This window comes from Salmo trutta, chromosome 2 (genome assembly GCF_901001165.1).
Source record: "Salmo trutta chromosome 2, fSalTru1.1, whole genome shotgun sequence".
In the NCBI taxonomy this organism is placed as follows: Eukaryota; Metazoa; Chordata; class Actinopteri; order Salmoniformes; family Salmonidae; genus Salmo; species Salmo trutta.
In genome coordinates, this window is record NC_042958.1 from 8,576,071 (window position 1) to 8,584,704 (window position 8,634).

The 8,634-nt window shown below is 42.4% G+C and overlaps 1 long non-coding RNA gene across 4 annotated transcripts; it reads left to right on the forward strand.

Moving 5' to 3' along the window:
* The first annotated feature begins 960 nt into the window (after positions 1-960).
* On the forward strand, positions 961-8,328 carry LOC115149999 (uncharacterized). Of its 4 annotated transcripts, XR_003867031.1 has the most exons (5): positions 963-1,481; positions 2,133-2,177; positions 5,789-5,885; positions 6,068-6,226; positions 6,601-8,328. It is a non-coding gene; the product is annotated as an uncharacterized LOC115149999 (long non-coding RNA). The 4 variants fall into 4 exon arrangements; XR_003867032.1 differs by lacking the exon at positions 2,133-2,177 and having other exon boundaries at positions 961-1,481; positions 6,065-6,226; XR_003867029.1 differs by lacking the exon at positions 2,133-2,177 and having other exon boundaries at positions 1,006-1,481.
* The last annotated feature ends 306 nt before the right edge of the window (positions 8,329-8,634 follow it).

An 8,634-nucleotide genomic window follows, 5' to 3' on the forward strand; every position in this document is an offset into this window, starting at 1 on the left:
CCCAACCCTGATGTATACTTCTCCACAACTTTGTCCCTGACCTGTTTGGAGAGCTCCTTGGTCTTCATGGTGCCACTTGCTTGGTGGTGCCACTTGCTTAGGGGTGTTGCAGACTCTGGGGCCTTTCAGAACAGGTGTATATATACTGAGATCATGTGACAGCTCATGTGACACTTAGATTGCACACAGGTGGACTTTATTTAACTAATTATGTGACTTCTGAAGGAAATTGGTTGCACCAGATCTTATTTAGGGGCTTCATAGCAAAGGGTGTGAATACATATACACGCACCACTTTAACGGTTTAAATTTTTTAGAATTTTTTTAAACAAGTAATTTTTTTTAATTTCACTTCACAAATTTGGACTATTTTGTGTATGTCCGTTACATGAAATCCAAATAAAAATCTATGTAAATTACAGGTTGTAATGGATCAAAATAGGAAAAACGGGGGGGTTGAATGCTTTTGCAAGGCACTGTATTTTCCAAAGTAATTGCTTCTAAGAATATGGTTGGATATTGCCTATGCTACTTTGAAGCAATGTAAAACATGCCTCATAATATGTAGTAAAAAGTTAAGGTTATCAAACAATTAAGTATATGTTTTCCAAATGCATACTGCCTCCAGCTTATTGCAAAGTGGTGTGTGACGCACTGATGAAGCCTGCCTTTCGTTGCCTATGCATTTGAATGGCAAATGGGGAAGCATGCTTCAATTACCAGTTGAGAAATAAAAATAGTATGGCCATCAAAACAAGCAATTACATTTATAATTTTTGCACAAAGATTGGGCTTATAAAATCACTTTCACTCCAGGTGCAAAGAAAGAGCTATTTGAGGAGCTGTAGCAGCAGCTATTGAGCTGTCTGACAGATTTTCTCTCAAAGGCTCTGTATATGTATGTTGTAAATGTGTGGTAAATAAGATACATAACGAATATACACACCGCCAATTTAATTTCACAAAATGATGCATGACCATTCAAATGTATTTACATCGACTGGTATTAACATCAATGAGTAGGCTAAAAAGCATTATTTCGCAATGGGATTTTTTCCTTTGCCCGGATAATTCTATTTATCGGCTTTGCAATTTTGTTATTGGCCAGAAGCCGGCAATTACTGGCTAACGGAAACCATGGCACAGATACAAAGATGAGTCTTCTACCTAGCTCTATGGCCTGTTGTTGAGACACGTATCTGCCCTCTCGTTGGCTAGAATGGTCCCACCTGATCTCGCCTCCTCCCGTCTGCCTTCCATCTTTGAGGAAATGTATTTCCATTGTCACTTCACTATCTTGTCACTATAATAGACCATCTTTCTTTTAACACGGAAGCCTCACACGTGAGGGGGACGCACACACACGCTGCGTTTGAGTGGTAAGGCTGAAGCACTCGACTGTAGACATAAGCTGAGAAGTGAAGTCGGGGGAGGTGCATCTGCTACAGACGAAAGTCGGACACTGATGTGGTTTTCCAACGGTAAGGCTCAGTGCAACATGGCAGTGTTGTCATTGCTAATAAAAGTAATTTTTAACGTCAAAATAAACATGCCTTCAATCCCCATATCACACAAACTGTAAATATATCAGTTGGGGGGAGAGAGAGAGACTCAAATATCACATTCATTTGTACATATCCACTGTATACATATGAATCGCTGCAGAGAGGAAGAGGTGAAGCGAGAGGATTTACTCCACCCATTATCTGTCCACGTGAGATAAGCTCTGTATTGTATGGAGGTCTATGAGAGAGTGTTGAATTACGTGAGGCTTATTTGATCGAATAGAAGTTTCGTAATGTTTAGGTTGTCACACATGTACTGATATAACTGAATGCACGTGGCTTTCCGGTAACTTTGAGAAAAACATGTTAGCTGTGCTTGTTGTTCACATGCTTATGTGCCCTCTCATTGGCTAGAATTGTTCCTCCTGATCTCGCCTCCTCCCACCTGCCTTCAATCATTGACATGTATTTCCATTTTTAGAGCGGTCACTCGGTTATATTGTCAATATAATAGATAATCTTTGATCGCGGCAAAGTTGCTTCCTATTTGATTCAAGTCTTCCCGTTCGCGTGGGTCAAACAAACATTCAAATGATTAGTTAACAAATAGTGCCTCCCTCAATGCAGGCTATGGCTGCAAGTTGCAGCGGGTGAGGAGCAACTGCAGAAAATGTAAGTAAACTGCAGACGAAACTTCATGACCTTTGGTCACATGGGTGTTGTAAAGTGCATGCAGTCCACATCAGTGGAGGCTGCTGAGGGGAGAACGGCTCATAATAATGAATGGAATGGTATCAAGCCCATGAAAACCATGTTTTTGATACCATTCCATTTACTCGATTCCAGCCATTATTCTGAGCCATTCTTCCCTTATCAGCTTCCACTGGTCCACTGGTCAGACAATCTTTATCCCCATAATACAACACCCTTGGTCACCGACTTGACAAAAGTGATCCACCCACACTCTCCCTTGTGTATGCTTTGGGTTGTGCTATATATTTATTTACAGTAGCAACAACGTCGGCAACTACAATCAGGTGATCCAACCAAGTGGCCAAGATTCTGGTTAGGAAGCACTCCATACCATGTACCTAGAGGAGACTGGCAGTACTGCACTTTAACGGACGCTGAGCCCAGAAAGACAATTTCCATAGAGAAGTCTGAAAATCACCTTTGTTCCAATAATATCATAGAATTTTTCCATGAATTGTCTTCGAGGTCGATTTTCTTTCCATCGCACACAGCCGAAGTTATTTACGTTTTATATTCATGCTGTTACGTGGATGAGCTTGTGTCACATGCAATCACAGAAGGAAAAACTACAGAAATCACTCACGCTCTCTTCTGGGACCTGCTCGTTCAAGGTGCTGGATTCCTTATGCTTGAGTCTAATGACGTATTTGCAGGTATTTCAGTAATGTTCTCATAACATTGTTGAAATAAAATGTGTATTTTCTTTAGTGTGTCTGTGTCCATTTATTCTTAACTGACTTGCCTAGTTAAAAAAAATAAGTACAAATGTGCGGGTGGGTGAGTGCGTGCTTCCAGTGTAAATATGCTTCTAAACTAACTGTAAATATAAACATGTACAGAGTTACTTTTTTCCATCCTTTACTGGTCTCAAAGCAATGGAAATGTTCACTATATGTTGACATACAAATTGGAGTAGAATGAGAATAATGCTTATCAACCTCAATCTATGTTAAAGTTATTACCAATCAACTGCATTACAGTTAACTCCTCATTACCACCACTGATTTGTTTTGATTACTAGCTTCTAAACCTGATTTCTAAGGACAATTTTATAAATGTTATGCATTGAAAACAGCCAAACATGTCCAAATCTGACTTCAGTAACCATATTGTGGGCCTGTTGCTAAACATAAATCATGACGGATTTGACTAATATCTACTTTGTTACATTATATTTGTTGAATGTGAGTCAATGACGGCATCCTGCCTTTCCACTGACCTCTTTACCACATCTACTATGCTCTTAACTAACATCGTCTTTGTCTACTAAGAACACTCTTAACTAACATTGTGTTTACTAATAACCCACTCTTTGTAACGATGACGCTGTGAGTCGAGAAGCAGGTGCAAGTGAAACGTTTAATGAAACAACAAACATAAAACAAGACAACGTAACAGACGCGAGATAGCATGAACACAGGATCAATACCAACTGAGAAATGAACAAAAGGGACCTATAAAAGGGAGGTAATGAGGTCCAGGTGTGAATCCTAATGATGAGCACCAGGACCGGTGGTTAGTATTCCGGTGACAACACACTCTTAACTAACATTGTCTAATAACAACACACTCTTATAACAACACACTCTTAACTAACATTATCTTTACTAATAACCCACTCTTAACTAACATTATCTTTACTAATAACCCACTCTTAACTAACATTATCTTTACTAATAACCCACTCTTAACTAACATTATCTTTACTAATAACCCACTCTTAACTAACATTGTCTAATAACAATACACTCTTAACTAACATTGTCTAATAACACACTCTTAACTAACATTATCTTTACTAATAACCCACTCTTAACTAACATTGTGTCACGGGCGGATAGAACAGTTTAAGGGTGAGTCAAGCGCAGGAGACAGGTCCGTTGGAACAAACGTGATTTAATAAATCCAAGGGCAAAATCCATATAAGGCTGGGAGCACAACAGTCTAAAGACTAAAAGAAGCTCCGCTCAAAAAGGCAGACGGGGCGCAGCCCGGTAACCCTACTGCCTAGACAATAAGTAGTAAACCAACGACATTAAACCACCTCTAACTCCACGTAACAAAGAACAATCCCGCACGAATCCTAACTAAACACAGACAGACTAAATACCCCCCACTAATGACAAACACGAAACAGGTGCAATCAAAAAAACAGACATAACTAACAGACACTGAAACACAGATCGGTGGCAGCTAGTAGGCCGGCGACGACGACCGCCGAGCACCGCCCGACCGAGGAGAGGCGCCACCTTCTGTGGACGTTGTGACACATTGTCTAATAACAATACATTCTTAACTAACATTGTCTTTACTAACAACCCACTCTTAACTAACATTGTGTTTGTTTACTAATAACAATGCACTCTTAACTAACATTGTGCTTGTTTACTAACAACACACTTTTTTCCCCTTCAGATTGCAACCTCTCACTTTCGGTTATCTCCAAAATATACCTATTTTTAAAACAAGCCTTAGAAAGTTGGTTGAAATTTCAGTTTAATTCACAAAAAAAGACAGAACAAATATTACCACAAATATTATGGTTAAACTCAAATATACTAATTTATAAAAAAAGAAGCTTAAGTGTTATTGTCCATTAGTTTACTCCAAATAGGGAGGGATGGTAGGGTTAGGAAACTGGCTCTAACCAGAATAGAAAGAGGAGTGGGAGGCCCCGGTGTACAACTGAGCAAGAGGACAAGTACATTAGTGTCTAGTTTGAAAAACAGACACCTCACAAGTCCTCAACTGGTAGCTTCATTAAAGAGTACCTGCAAAACACCAGTCTCAAGGTCAACAGTGAAGAGTCGACTCCAATTAAAAGAAAAGATTAAGATGGGCAAAAGAACACAGACACTGGACAGAGGAACTCTGCCTAGAAGGCCAGCATCCCGGAGTCACATCTTCACTGTTGACATTGAGACTGGTGTCAGTCTTTTCTTGCCAATTTCTCACATGGAATAGCCTTCATTTCTCAGAACAAGAATAGACTGATGAGTTTCAGAAGAAAGGTCTTTGTTTCTGGTTATTTTGAGCCTGTAATCGAACCCACAATTGCTGATGCTCCAGATACTCAACTAGTCTAAAGAAGGCCAGTTTTATTGCTTCTTTAATTAGTTCAACAGTTTTCAGCTGTCTTATAACAACCAATTCTTAACTAACATTGTCTAATAATAGCACACTCATGGCCTGTACCTTGACATGGTGAGTGGGCTTCAAAAATGATTTCAGCATTTTTTTTTAAATGCTCAGATAACCACCTGTGTGGACACCTGCAGGACTACTTTCTGTATGGATCCAGGTGTGAATGTCACAGCTGCAACATAACTTTCCAACATGACAGAGTGACTAGTTATTGGACATAGAGTGTGTCTGTCTGTCTGGCCTTACTGTCTTTGAGTTGGGTTTAGTTCTGCATTGATTGAATATATCTTTATCATTGAATTTAGTTTTGCTCTAAATACATAGAGTAAATGACATGTTCAGTGTTCTAGTGTCCCTGTGTTGTCTGTTCCTACTGTCACTATGAGGTTGCTGAGCCGCTGGTGAGAAACGGGGCATCGGTCAATGTAACTAATTGATTTCACCCCTCTCTTTGAGGCTGCAGCCAAGGGCAATTAGCTCAAGGTTAGTCTTCCCACATTTCATAAAGGCTCTTCAAAAATAATTGCATTTGATTAACTGATGGCTACTAGGATGCTTTTTTTTATAGTCAGTACCGTGCAGTATGTATAATGATAACTTTTTACTTCAAATTCTTCTCATGCATTTGAATTACTCATCTGTCTGTATGTATCCTCACCAAGAAGAACTGTGATGGTAACATGTCTTTGGGCATGGTGAAGGAGAGAGACAAGGGCATCCTGGACATGCTGGAAGGAGATGCTGCCCTCCTGGAGCACTGGGATGACGACAACGCTCAGGTCAAAGGAGGCCTCATCTCCCTGCACAACGCAGACTCATACGGGGTGAGTCCATACAAAGATTACATCAGGTCTTTGACGACATTTTACATGCTGTACAATTTGCCATAAGGTTTTTACATAGACATAGACAATGCATACAAAACACATATGCTGTGACACTGAGGCCTATGTAACAGCTTGGATGTCATCAGGCTTTAGAAGATATTGTATGAATTGTTTAGTTGACATAACCTTACAGAAAACCATACATCACATCAAATAAAATAACTCTCACTGTGATGAAAGATACCTAGTGGATGTTCTACAAATGTATTTGTGTGGATGTCATCAGTCTTTGGGCAAATCATGAGGATGTTAAATCATGTCCTCTGTCTCTCTCGCTCCTCCTTTCTGTCTCTGGTGTCTCTCCACTACAGCACCTGCATATTTCAGTCCTCCTGATCAAGTTTCATGCAGTGGCCCAGCACCAGTCAATATGTAGCCTGACACCACTGGAGGTGAACTGATGAACAGTGGCCCAGCACCAGTCAATATGTAGCCTGACAGCACTGGAGGTGAACTGATGAACAGTGGCCCAGCACCAGTCAGTATGTAGCCTGACACCACTGGAGGTGAACTGATGAACAGTGGCCCAGCACCAGTCAATATGTAGCCTGACACCACTGGAGGTGAACTGATGAACAGTGGCCCAGCACCAGTCAATATGTAGCCTGACACCACTGGAGGTGAACTGATGAACAGTGGCCCAGTACCAGTCAATATGTAGCCTGACACCACTGGAGGTGAACTGATGAACAGTGGCCCAGCACCAGTCAGTATGTAGCCTGACACCACTGGAGGTGAACTGATGAACAGTGGCCCAGTACCAGTCAATATGTAGCCTGACACCACTGGAGGTGAACTGATGAACAGTGGCCCAGCACCAGTCAGTATGTAGCCTGACACCACTGGAGGTGAACTGATGAACAGTGGCCCAGTACCAGTCAATATGTAGCCTGACACCACTGGAGGTGAACTGATGAACAGTGGCCCAGTACCAGTCAGTATGTAGCCTGACACCACTGGAGGTGAACTGATGAACAGTGGCCCAGTACCAGTCAATATGTAGCCTGACACCACTGGAGGTGAACTGATGAACAGTGGCCCAGTACCAGTCAATATGTAGCCTGACACCACTGGAGGTGAACTGATGAACAGTGGCCCAGCACCAGTCAGTATGTAGCCTGACACCACTGGAGGTGAACTGATGAACAGTGGCCCAGCACCAGTCAATATGTAGCCTGACACCACTGGAGGTGAACTGATGAACAGTGGCCCAGCACCAGACAATATGTAGCCTGACACCACTGGAGGTGAACTGATGAACAGTGGCCCAGCACCAGTCAATATGTAGCCTGACACCACTGGAGGTGAACTGATGAACAGTGGCCCAGCACCAGTCAGTATGTAGCCTGACACCACTGGAGGTGAACTGATGAACAGTGGCCCAGCACCAGTCAGTATGTAGCCTGACACCACTGGAGGTGAACTGATGAACAGTGGCCCAGCACCAGTCAGTATGTAGCCTGACACCACTGGAGGTGAACTGATGAACAGTGGCCCAGCACCAGTCAATATGTAGCCTGACACCACTGGAGGTGAACTGATGAACAGTGGCCCAGTACCAGTCAATATGTAGCCTGACACCACTGGAGGTCTTGATGGTACAGTATTTGTGTAGAATAAGAAAGAAAACCAGTAGGTGACCAGTAAAATACAGACAACTTTAGTGAACTATTTACACATAACACATACACAAGAATCCAGTATAAGTAGGAGCAGATCAGTCTATAGTTTACAGCAACATGAACATGACCATATCCCTGTCCAACGGCAGTAGCTCAGACACCTCCATCCCAACGCCGATGTCCATGCACCCCAGAAATCCCTCATCCTCATACCACTCCTCTTCCTCCTGCATGTCCAGTTGGTGGTTGATGATATCCCTCTGGTGGTGTGGGGGCTGTGCTTTGGAAAAGTGGGTGGGGTTATATCCTGCCTGTTTAGCCCTGTCCGGGCATCGGATGTGGCCACAGTGTCTCCTGACCCCTCCTGTCTCAGCCTCCAGTATTTATGCTGCAGTAGTTTGTGTCGGGGGGCTAGGGTCAGTCTGTTATATCTGGAGTATTTCTCCTGTCTTATCCTGTGTCCTGTGTGAATTTAAGTATGCCCTCTCTAATTCTCTCTTTCTTTCTTTCTTTCTTTCTTTCTTTCTTTCTCGCTCTCGGAGGACCTGAGCCCTAGGACCATGCCTCAGGACTACCTGGCATGATGACTCCTTGCTGTCCCCAGTCTACCTGGCCGTGCTGCTGCTCCAGTTTCAACTGTTCTGCCTGCGGCTATTGAACCCTGACCTGTTCACCGGACGTGCTACCTGTCCCAGATCTGCTGTTTTCAACTCTCTAGAGACA